Raw genomic sequence first — 12250 nt, 5'->3', positions numbered from 1 at the left:
CCCTACTCTGAAACCTCTCCCTAGCACTAATCACTGTCCTTGTCAGATGGCTGACCTGTCCCTGCACTACCCACATGAGAAATGTGCGCCAAGTCTGGGAGCCAAGGCCTTAAATAGGCTCTGCCTGACCCAAGGAGGCTGTTAGAGTCACATGGGGTGGCAGCATCAAATCGCATAGCTTCCCCAGTGAACCAGGAAACCATAGAGGAACCACATTCCTTTTGACTTCCTCTCCCCCTGGAATGCCGCCGTGGTTGAGTGCCCTCTGTAGTGGAGAAAGTATACTGCACCTGCCTATAAAGCAACATACCTATTAATCCTGCCAGGAATCCAGACAGCTCATAGCTACCTGTAGTGAGTTGACAACTCTGCCTCTGCTGCACTGAAAGGTCAATTGTGTTGTCAGACCTGTCTGAGTATTCCCCTGCCGGACTATAGAGCACCTCCTCTTTTCAGAGGCCTCCTGTAAGTGACATTTTAGATTTTGGTAGATGCTGGATAGTTAAACCTGCATGTACTGTATATACAGTACAGTATACTATATAACAAAACTATTCTACAGCCGGAAGGATGCAGGTTTTAGTCCTTGTAGTGAGGTGTTTTTTTTCTTTATAATAATAAAGAAACAGCATAAAAATACAAAACCACTGCACTGGGAAGATTTGCAGATGTGCACAAATCAATACTCCTGAGATAAGGAGTGAAAAAAATGCTTCACTGCATCTTGTATTTTCTATTTAACCCCTTTATGACAGCATTAGGCGTATATGTGACAGCAAAATCAGCATCAGCAAAATCGCCTCACACTCAAAAATCCATGCATATAGATGAATACCAGTAAAGAGCGAATCATTTGCTCCACATAGCGCAACTCTTTAATAACACTTACTTAAAACATGGCATGATGACGTCTAATAATAGATATTGAAAAGGGAGACACAATCTGGATAGAATTACTTCAATTACTATAATATTATTTATTATAATAATAATATTATTATTATTATTATATTGCTTTGTATAATTTGTGTTTAATTTTTAAATTATTAGCGCAACACTTAATATTGATCTATGCAGTGAAATCACAGCAAGCCATTTCATTACAGGAGATAAGCCCAACCATACAAGACTAAAGGGAAGGCCAGAGCTCAGTCTTAAACTCAGTGGTGGCCCATAATGCAGGGCGCAGAGGCTCAGCCCCCCTAATCCATGTGTCTGGCCCCTAATCTACATGCAGGGGGCGCCGGACGCATGGATTCCTATGGGTTTTTTGTTTTTTTTGAAGCACAGGTGTCAGGGAACTCACCGTACGTATGCCTGTCCCCGTATAGCAGCAGTTCCCCTTCGTTCCAGGCGCCATGCGCCATGCGCGGTGTCCCCGTCAGAGACGTACAAGTTCCGGGACGAACGGACGTATGCTAATCCGAACACGTGGACGTACGCCAATCCGAACACACGAAGGCACCCGCGCAAACTGAACGTGTGTACGTAGTCACGCACGGACGGCCACCTCCACCAATCCTGGCTCACTTCCCTCTATATAAACAGGATCTTGGCCTGACACCAATGCTGGATCGTCTTCAGCTACTCCTGAAAGACCTGATCGTTGTTCCTGTGACCTTGCTCCTGTGATCCTTGTTCCTGTGACCTTGTTCCTGTGATCCTTGTTCCTGTGACCTTGTTCCTGCTACCCATTCCTTGGATACCTCGTGTTTAGATCTCCTGGACTACCTCTGACCTCGGCTTGGACTTTCAACTTTGGCTTGCTTCCTGATTCTGTACCTCATTTGCTAGCACGTTACCAGACCCTTGCTCGTCCTTGACTACGCACCTGCCTCCTGTACTTGTACCGCATTGCCCGCCAGTTGCCGACCTTGCCTGTTACAGACACGTAGTGCTTCCTGCACACCTGCTGGACTTCCGCTGCCTACCTCCGTGACCAGTCTACACCTCTTCTCCCGTGAGGACCCAGCGTCTCCAAGGTCTTCAACTTCCACCTGCAGGCACCTGCACCCTTTCATTGTCCTCACGCTCCCTGTTCCCATCTCCAGGGGCGTGGAGACCGGAACCGTGCGAGAGGCCACCCTCAGCAGTCTGACTCCGCTGTAAGGTACGTGACAACAGGATTAGTGCCCGAGGCTCTAATAGGCTTCAAAAAAGGGTGTGCTCAGGGCACAGAATACTTTGCCCCCCCGAGCCGACCAAGTTGTGTGACAATAGTGAATTAATATTCTCTATTGTCTTTCTGATTCTCTTCCTGGCCAATCAGGAAGCGGGTCCTGAGGCCCGTCACCCGATTGGCCAAGAGGAGAAGCGATCCTATTGGCCGCCATGAAGGAGGAGGGAGGAGACGCAGGGGAAGCTACCATGAAGCACCAGGAGGAGGAGACGCCGCCCGGAGAAAGCACTGGTTGCCCGTGACCCACCCACCGACCGGGGAGGGGGGGGGGTTGGATTGTTTGCCACCCACTCCCCAAAAAAATACACCACTAGCCGCCACTGCTTAAACTGAAGCTTTCCATGTGAAAGATTTCCTTTGAAACAAAAAATCCCACCAGAGATTGTAAAGCAATGGTTTGAAGGGGGAGCTGTGAATACTCTCCATACAGACTAAAGTCAATGATGTTTAATAGTAATTGATGCAGAACAACCAGGGACAATAAAACATTGCTGTTATTGGTTTTCATTTTACTTTCTGCATACGAATGCCCACGCGCTGTGCCGCACATTCATTCAACTCCGCCGCTGAATTTCAGAGCTTTATTGACAGATACATCCATATCCAAATGGTGATGGCGGTTGGAATTTGGATGTTTTGTATAATCAAAAGATTTTTTTAAATAAAGACTTTATTCCAGGAGCTGCAATAAAAATGTTATTCACTGCCAACAGTCCTTAGTTGTTGTCCTTTCTACCCCAAGGCATTCTGTTAGCTATTAGCTATTAGTCTATTAGCCCCTGGACATGAGGATCCATTTATAAAGGGTAGAATCTAAAATTGACCCATACAGTACATTGCCATCATTAAAAACTAACACCCATTACCAGAGTTTCCCCGACATCTCCACTGCTCTTAGCCAATGACCTATTACAAGACAATTTTATGGTACAGTTCATAGAGGCCCCCTGACTAGGAATGATGCTCTGCTGGACCTGGTAATCTCGAACCATGCAGAGCCTATTATTATTATTATACAGGATTTATATAGCGCCGACAGTTTACGCAGCGCTTTACAACATTACTAATGTTCATATAAAAGAACATCTTGTAGCCCATTCCAGCCATGTGTAGGTCTACAATCTTGTTCCTGACATCCTTGGACAGCTCTTTGGTCTTGGCCATGGTGGAGAGATTAGAATCTGATTTAGTGATCGCTTCTGTGGACAGGTGTCTTTTATACAGGTAACAAGCTGAGATTAGGAGCACTTCCTTTAAGAGAGTGCTCCTAATCTCAGCTTGTTACCTGTATAGACACCTGGGAGCCAGAAATCTTGCTGATTGATCGTGGATCAAATACTTGTTTCACTCATTAAAATGCAAATCAATTTATAAAGTTTTTCTGGATATTTTTGTTATTATTCTGTCTCTCACTGTTAAAATAAACCTACCATGAAAATGATAGACTGATCATTCCTTTGTCAGTAGGAAAACGTACAAAATCAGCAGGGGATCACATACTTTTTTCCCCTCACTGTAAGAACTAACTTCACTTGCTTGTTCCAGCCAGGCAGCTAGCATTTTCAGGAGTAATAGAAGTCTCTTTTGGAGATGCAAGCTTTTTCAAAAGGCTCCTTGCTGCCCGTACTCCATCCAAGCTAAACCATGTGCAAGCAGCTGAGTACATGCACCTGGGTATATGTGTAATGCTGTATCTGAACAGAGTTCAGGCTGTGCCAGCTCTGGGCGGTCCATCCAGTGAAAAACTCCAAGGCATAGAGACCCATTCGCTGTAGTGTTGCAAAGACCAGTGGGACTTTGTTAAAAATTATATTCAAAACACGGTTTCTGTATATAATAAAAAGAGTGCTTCCTGCAAGTAGCACTAGAGGGTCCTTGCACACGTTTGGCTTTACAATCTAGGGACGCATCCACCACCTACCTCTCTGCTCTGCGCAGTGTGGACATCTCCCCTTCCACTCTGCTGTAATGACAAATTCAACACACAGGCAAAGTGCACACACAGTCAGAGAAATCACAGAGCGCACACACAGAGTCAGAGAACTCACAGAGCACACACACAGAGTCAGAGAAATCACAGAGCGCACACACAGAGTCAGAGAACTCACAGAGCGCACACACAGAGTCAGAGAACTCACAGAGCACACACACACAGTCAGAGAAATCACAGAGCGCACACACAGAGTCAGAGAACTCACAGAGCACACACACAGAGTCAAAGAACTAACAGGCAGAGCACACACACACAGTCAGAGAACTCACAGGCAGAGTACACACAGAGTCAGAGAACTCACAGGCAGAGTACACACACAGAGTCAGAAAACTCACAAGCAGAGCACACACACAGTCAGAGAACTCACAGGCAGAGCACACACACAGAGTCAAAGAACTAACAGGCAGAGCGCACACACAGTCAGAGAACTCACAGGCAGAGCACACACACAGTCAGAGAACTCACAGGCAGAGCACACACACAGTCAGAGAACTCACAGGCAGAGCACACACACAGTCAGAGAACTCACAGGCAGAGCACACACACAGTCAGAGAACTCACAGGCAGAGCGCACACACACAGTCAGAGAACTCACAGGCAGAGCACACACACAGTCAGAGAACTCACAGGCAGAGCACACACACAGAGTCAGAGAACTCACAGGCAGAGCACACACACAGTCAGAGAACTCACAGGCAGAGCGCACACACAGTCAGAGAACTCACAGGCAGAGCACACACACACAGTCAGAGAACTCACAAGCAGAGCACACACACAGTCAGAGAACTCACAAGCAGAGCACACACACAGTCAGAGAACTCACAGGCAGAGCACACACACAGAGTCAGAGAACTCACAAGCAGAGCACACACACAGTCAGAGAACTCACAGGCAGAGTACACACAGAGTCAGAGAACTCACAGGCAGAGCACACACACAGTCAGAGAACTCACAGGCAGAGTACACACACAGTCAGAGAACTCACAGGCAGAGCACACACACAGTCAGAGAACACATAGGCAGAGTACACACACAGAGTCAGAGAACTCACAAGCAGAGCACACACACGGTCAGAGCACACACACAGAGTCAGAGAACTTACAGAGCACACACACAGTCAGAGAACTCACAGGCAGAGTACACACACAGAGTCAGAGAACTCACAGAGCACACACACAGAGTCAGAGAACTCACAGGCAGAGCACACAGTCAGAGAACTCACAAGCAGAGTACACACAGAGCCAGATAACTCACAGGCAGAGCACACACTGAGTCAGTGAACTCAAAAATAGTGCACACACAGTGGAGGTTGATTTAATAAAACTGGAGAGTGCAAAATCTGGTGCAGCTCTGCAGAGGCGGCTCTCTAATTAGGCAAATTAAGTACTCGCCTAAGGCCTCGCACTCACAGGGGCCTCGTGCCTGCATAATTGAAGAGCTGCCTCTGCTAACAACAATGGTGCTGCGTTCTGGCCAGCAGCGGGTTAATGCTGCCTGTGTGAAAATTTTAACTTTTCAAATTATCAAGTTAAAGATGGGTTTACTTCCTCCTCGTCTCCCTGCAAATGTAAAGCATAATGCATAGTAGCCCATTATGTGTCACTTACCTGACACAGGAGCCAACGATGTCACCGCTGTCCCCTGTAGCACGGAGCATCCATCTTCTTCCGGGTATCGCTGCTCCGGCCACTCACAGCGCTGGAGCAGCGATGACATCACTCCCGCGCATGGGAGCCGCCACTAACGGCATATCACCGTTAGCGGCGGCATACTCAGTGCGCCTGTCTTTTTGTAAATATCTCCTAAACCGTGTAGGTTTAGGAGATATTTCTTGGATCTACAGGTAAGCCTTAATTTAGCCTTATCTATAGGTCAAAGTGGTTTGTAAGGGTTTACAACTACTTTAAGAGACAATAAATCTCTTCTGTTTGCATCCAAAAAGTGACTGGCGCTCAATCATTCCATCTTGCATTACACCCACCACGCCTAATAACCCACTCTACGAGGAGGGATGTCAGCTCTCCCTGATTCTTAGAGGTCACCACTAGACCTTTGGAGGTCAGGACCAGTGCTACATAAGATAAAAGAAACCTGCCAGAGCCTATACCATTGGAGACCCTACAAATAAATAAATGCAGTGGGCGACTGAGCCCACGAGCAACCACCCAACACAGAAATACCAAGTTTGGTTTCAGTGAATTATAAACAGTACATGTTTAATGGTATTAATTTGTTTCTGGGTGCCAATGTGATGCGTTATTAGTACATCGCACATTTCACCATTCGTTGAGCCGTTCACTGGAATTACCCCAGGGGTGATTAGCCTGTGATGTGGCGGAAATGATCAGAACATGCCCATTTCACATAGCAATGATTGCCTATTGGATCACAGGCCACTGCGGTTTCTAATTATACCTCGGAAATCCTTCTGCACCTGATTCAGATTGCTACCAAGAAACAACACTGCATAATGAGCTCTGAGTCACAAAGTCAGTGCGCATGGTGTAAAATTAGCTCCATTCCCTGCAATAAAATGACATTTTTCATTGAATTATTGTGACAATCTGAGAAAAAAAATATTCAGTTTGCCTTCTGTGGATTTTCGTAGCACTATGTGCCAGAGACAAATATGTGCTGCTAAACATAACAAAGATTTAAGATGCTAAATAAAGTGTTTCCTGACAAACCGGTCCACAGATCACACAGAATAAATTCTAATATAAGCCTGGATATTTATAAAGGAGAAAAAAAAAAAATCAAAAAAAGTAGAGCTAAAGGCAATCTTTTTTTTTCCATTTCTGAATAGAGTAAAACCTCGTAAAATCGATTTTCCAATGGGAAATGTTCGATAACAGGCTGTTGGTGGAAAATCTGACCATGTGTACGCTCCATTGGACAATTGTCAGATTTTCCGTGGACAAATGTTGGATGGCAGGCGTTAAAAATTTCTGTTGTCAGATTTTCCAAGCGTGTGTACACAAGTCCGTCTGACAAAAGTCCAAAGTACAAACACGCATGCTCGGAAGCAAGGACGAGCCAGAAGCGGTCGGTCTTGTAAACTAGCGTTTGTAATGGAGAATTAACATTCGTGACGTGGCAAATTATGAAATCTTGAAATGCAGCGCACATTCACTTCTTCTTTAATTGGATAATAATGAAGCTGCTTTGCTGGTGACACTGATGGAGTTATTGCAAATTAATTTTCAAAGGCTTTTTTTCTCTAGTGATATCAAGAATAATATTATTATGATTTTTTTTTTGGGCAAGTTACCACAACACCATTATCCCGTAGTTTTTAAGATCAAAGATACAACTATATCCCTTATCAATTTTACATTATATTTTTTTTAAATGTAACTGCCTTCTCCCAAACTGTCATTTGAAGTAAAACACAGAGCCAAGTATTATTCTGCACAATTTTTTATTGTGCATTAAAAAAAGAAAACAAATAAAATTAGAAATGCTATCTGCCAATAGAACCTAGCCAAAAAGTGCATTCTATGCATCCAAAAATATAGAAAATATACCAAATCAAATCATTATTCAACCAAAAAATAAAAGCCTCATGCATGTGTCCTGATCCTTAGACCACTATCACACTGAGGCGCTTTTCAGGCGCTTTCATGCTAAAAACAGCGCCTAATAAGCTCACGAAAACGTATTACCATTAAAAAGTTTGCTGGCAGGGCTGTGAAAAATTCCCCCTCTCCATTGAAATGAATGTAAAGCTCTTCAAAAGCGCCTGAAAAGCTCTTTAAAAGCACTCAGTGTTTTCACTGGCAGTTTAGAAGCGCCTCAGTGTGAAAGTGACCTTAATATAGGTGGTCAACAATGGCAAGAGTTAATGGAAGCAGGGGTCAGTCATCCGGAGATAGTTCTGAAAAACATCTGGATTATTCTCTTGGAGCTCCCGCAGCAAAGGCATATGACATAATTGGATATGATTAATAAAGCAACCTCCTGTTCCTGGACTGGAAAAAGTCAGCAGCTGCAGTATTTGTAGCTGCTGACTTAAAACATGTTTGTTATTTTTAAGCCAAAAAAAAAAACACAAGACTTTAATATCACTTTAGGGTAAGCTAAGTTTATTTTTTTTACTGTGACATTTGTTTATTATATTTTTTTACGTTTTACTTGCAATTTAGTTATGTCTTGCTTGTTAATTTCTTTATTAAAAAAAAAAAAGGCCAAGTAAATCGTAGTGATCTCTTTCATGTTGTTCACATAGATCTCCACCTCTCAAAAGTTGACTACCCCTGCTCCAGGATATTCAAAAGAATTGGAGAGAAAACTGTATGTCAAAATGTGGACAGGTTCTCGAAAATCTTTTGAATGACCCTCTTGGAGTATCTCGGCGTGCGGTGGAAGCGGCAGGTGGTGGTGCCCTATGCCATCTATTGCACTGGGGCTGGCAAGCTTCATGCTACGCCTCATAACGGGTGCTGGTGTCAGACACTTCGCTGTATATTATTAGTGGGCGGAAAGGGAAGAGACGTTTTTCAGAATTGTATTTTGTCTGATCTGATCTGAAAAGAAGATGAAGTGGTGATTCCGTTATAATGATTTCAACAGCTCCCTATTCTAAACCATTTTCCTGAGTCTCAATTGACCCAAGTTCTGCTTTTGTCAGAAAACCTCCAAAGAATGGCAGAATTGTTCATTGGGACCTATCAGTACTTCCCATCTACTTTATAACCTGTTCTCTGAGAATCAAAGGGACAATTGGGGTTGTCATAAACTATACTGACAGTTCTTTATTCAGGTGTTGGTTGAATTAAAAGGGTTTTAAAGGTTCGTGTTTTTTCACCTTAATGCATCCTATGCATTAAGGTGACAAAGCACCTGGCAGTGACCGGCCCGCCAGACCCCCATTTTACTTACCTGAGCCCTGGAACTTGACCCAAGGGGACACGCTGTCTCTCTGCCCAGGGTTCTTGGCTCTTGATTGGATAGATTGATAGCAGTGCAGCCATTGGCTCCCGCTGCTGTCAATCAAATCCAATGACACGGGCTCCGGGGTGCGGAGCCAAATCCTACATTCAGCCTCTATGGACGCCGAATGCTGGACTCTGGAGAACGCCCGCAAGGTAACCCCACAGGAGAACGCTTCTCCTAGAGGGCTATCTGATGTGGGGAGGAGCCGCGAGAGCCGCCGGGGGGACCCCAGAAGAGCAGGATCGGGGCTCTGTGCAAAATGAGCTGCACAGTGGAGGTAAGTATGATATGTTTGTTATTTTAAATTTTAAAAAAAACAAACCCTTACAATCATTTTAAAGGGGTGTTCCAGCGGAATATATTTTTTTTTTTAAAGTCAGCAGCTACAAACACTGTAGCTGCTGACTTTTAATAAGGACACTCACCTGTCCAGGGCACCGGCGATGTCAGCCCCGCTGAGGCCGATACATGCCTCGTATCGTGTCCCGGCGCTGCCATCCTCACTAAGGGAAATAGGCAGTGGAGCCTTGCGGCTTCACTGCCCGTTTCCTACTGCACATACGCGAGTCGCGTGGTGCTTTGTGAATGGGGCACGCTGTGTTCTGAGACAGACACATTTCCCAGAACACACAGCGCCCCATTCCCCAGAAGACAACGCGAGGAGGAGAGAAGACTGAAGATCACCGCAGAGTAGGAAGAGGCAGATTAGGAAGACTGCCTAGCAACAGGGGTTTCTAGTAAGTTAAAAAAACATTTTTTTCAAATGTATTTTTTTTAAGAATATTAACGCATTTTTTTTTTTTTTTTTTACAGTGGCCCTCCACTTTAAGTCTATATTGACATGAGACTTGAGTAGTTTTGACATATTAAAGCTCAACTGCTGGCATTAATGTATAAGAACCTGAACCTGTCATTATATCCCAGATTCCCCGTAATATACACACTGGTTGAGGGAGGAGCAGCAGCCTGAATGAATCAATGCTATATTTTTTTGCATTATGCTGTTGTTTATATCTGTGAACATACTTATTGGTGGAGGCTGCTTTATAGTCTGTGGCTCTCCCTGAGAAAACCTGGAAGGGCTCTCTATCTGGCAGGGATGGAGGGCCGCACTGGTCCGGCTGAGGGTCAGACCTGAAAAGAAGCCCATGGTGTATGTGCCCCTGGAGTGGCAGTTCAGGGGTGCCGTAATATCACTGTGAATGAGGGTCACTTTGATTTATGGCACCATGGTCACTGCACCATACCACACTTTTTTTCCACCTGCCTCCTGGGTCGGGCCTTTTGGCTGGGACCGGGGAAATTTTGGATTCCTGGCCGGAGGAATAATAACCACTTTTCACTCTCCTCTCCACTTCCTTCTTCCCCACTTTCTTTTATTTAAGCCCTTGTTTGTCACTTTTTGTATTTTTATTTTTGTACACGTTTTTGCACGTGTGACTGGTAGGTTGTAGGTCCTCGGATCTGCCCTGAAAGTCTTGGGAGGGGGTAGACATGGCCTTCTGGCTTGGTTCACCCTCACTCATGGGGTCTCCCTTCAGGGGAGCCCCACCAAGTTGGGTGGATCTGTTTCGGCAGACCCTCCAGAGAAGGGTCCGTCTGGTTTCGGCCAGATGGACCAAGTGTAAAGTACCTCAGTTCCCATCTGGAGCATAACACCCCAGAGGATCAGGGCAAGGCCCTCTGATTTTAGAGGACTTGTGTACACGCGTTGCATGTTTTTGTGTTTCACTCTTTATGTGTGTGTACATTTTTTTGGCACCGGGTGAAGTTTTTGAGTGTGTTTCACACGCCATGGGCTAAAAAAAAAATTATTGTAGTACAATAGATTTGTACAATGGACAAACAAAAAAAAAAAATGTGTAACTAAAAAAATATGACAAAAACAGTGTGATAGACCCACTAACAGGCCAGGTTTGCAAGATAACTGCAATACATCACAGGTGATATCATTTGCTGCTCAGTGATTGCAGTATTCTAGTCTGCATCTCCCCCAAGGTAATACATAAAACCTGGCCTGTTAGTGGGCCCTGAGGACAGGGTTGATGACCACTGCCCTAGATTCTAAGCCCATACCATTACTGAACCAGATTGGTTCATGCATATAAATATTTATATCATATACTACTTTACTTCCATGCTGTTATGACAGCATCTATTGATACATATGCATTTATGTTTCAATTGACATTATTAATGGATACTGGGAGATCTTTGGTGACACATTCCCCCATCCCAGCCATGTCTGCCCCCTGTTTGTGCTCTGTTAGGTTGGTTTTTCCTCTGCCTCCTCAGCTCCCGAGCTGGACGCTTACTGCCATCTCTGGGTATTCTGCATTTGCTAGTCTGATCCAGCCTTTGGTATAGGGCCATGTGTTTTGGACCCTCTTGACTAATTGTCACAATAACATTTCTGTGTTGATATTTATTTGGTTCATTATACCCCCTACAGATGTACAACACATGCATCTACCCCTGATTAAGCGAGCATGGTCTTGCGAAATGCGCCAGTTTACTTTTCATGCTTGTATACTTTGCAATTTAGATTTTATACCATGATACGGGTAATGACATTTTTTACTCCATGTATCATTTCAGTGGTTTGGCTATGATTCATGTTGTTTATGTTTGCATGACAATTTTAATACATTTTGAGACTGCATTTACTTTGTCAATTGTTGGCTAACCGCATTCACCTCATTTAAAGTCCTGGGGAAATCACCACTCCTACCACATCTCCCCAAATTTGCCCTCCTAGAGCAATTCTTACCCTGTATCACCCCCAAATTTTCCTTCTCAACACATCTCCTCCCCCCAATCTCCTTGTGGTGCCCCCCCTCCACATCACATGATACCACATTATCCAAGGCAGCCGCCCCTCCTGCCCACCTTTTGTCCAGGCCCTGGGTCTATTTATAAAAAAATAATTGAACGAATATGACAAGCATTTGTGCAACCCTGATGTATTTTGCTTAATACAGCTCCCTCTAGTGGACATAACACAGTATTTTTATAATTGCGGCATAAAAAAAAAATACTGCATTATGGCCACTAGATGGTAATGACTGTATTAGATAAAATATGGCCCGAATTTGTCAAGCCTGGGTGAATGCTTGTCAGACTCCAACAGTTTTTTTTATAAC

The sequence above is a fragment of the Lithobates pipiens genome, unplaced genomic scaffold (genome assembly GCF_037356315.1).
Source record: "Lithobates pipiens isolate NorthernLeopardFrog02 unplaced genomic scaffold, aLitPip1_a1.2 Scaffold_22, whole genome shotgun sequence".
Classification (NCBI taxonomy): domain Eukaryota; kingdom Metazoa; phylum Chordata; class Amphibia; order Anura; family Ranidae; genus Lithobates; species Lithobates pipiens.
The sequence above is the reverse complement of the archived record's forward strand: the minus strand, read 5'-3'. Positions refer to the sequence as shown.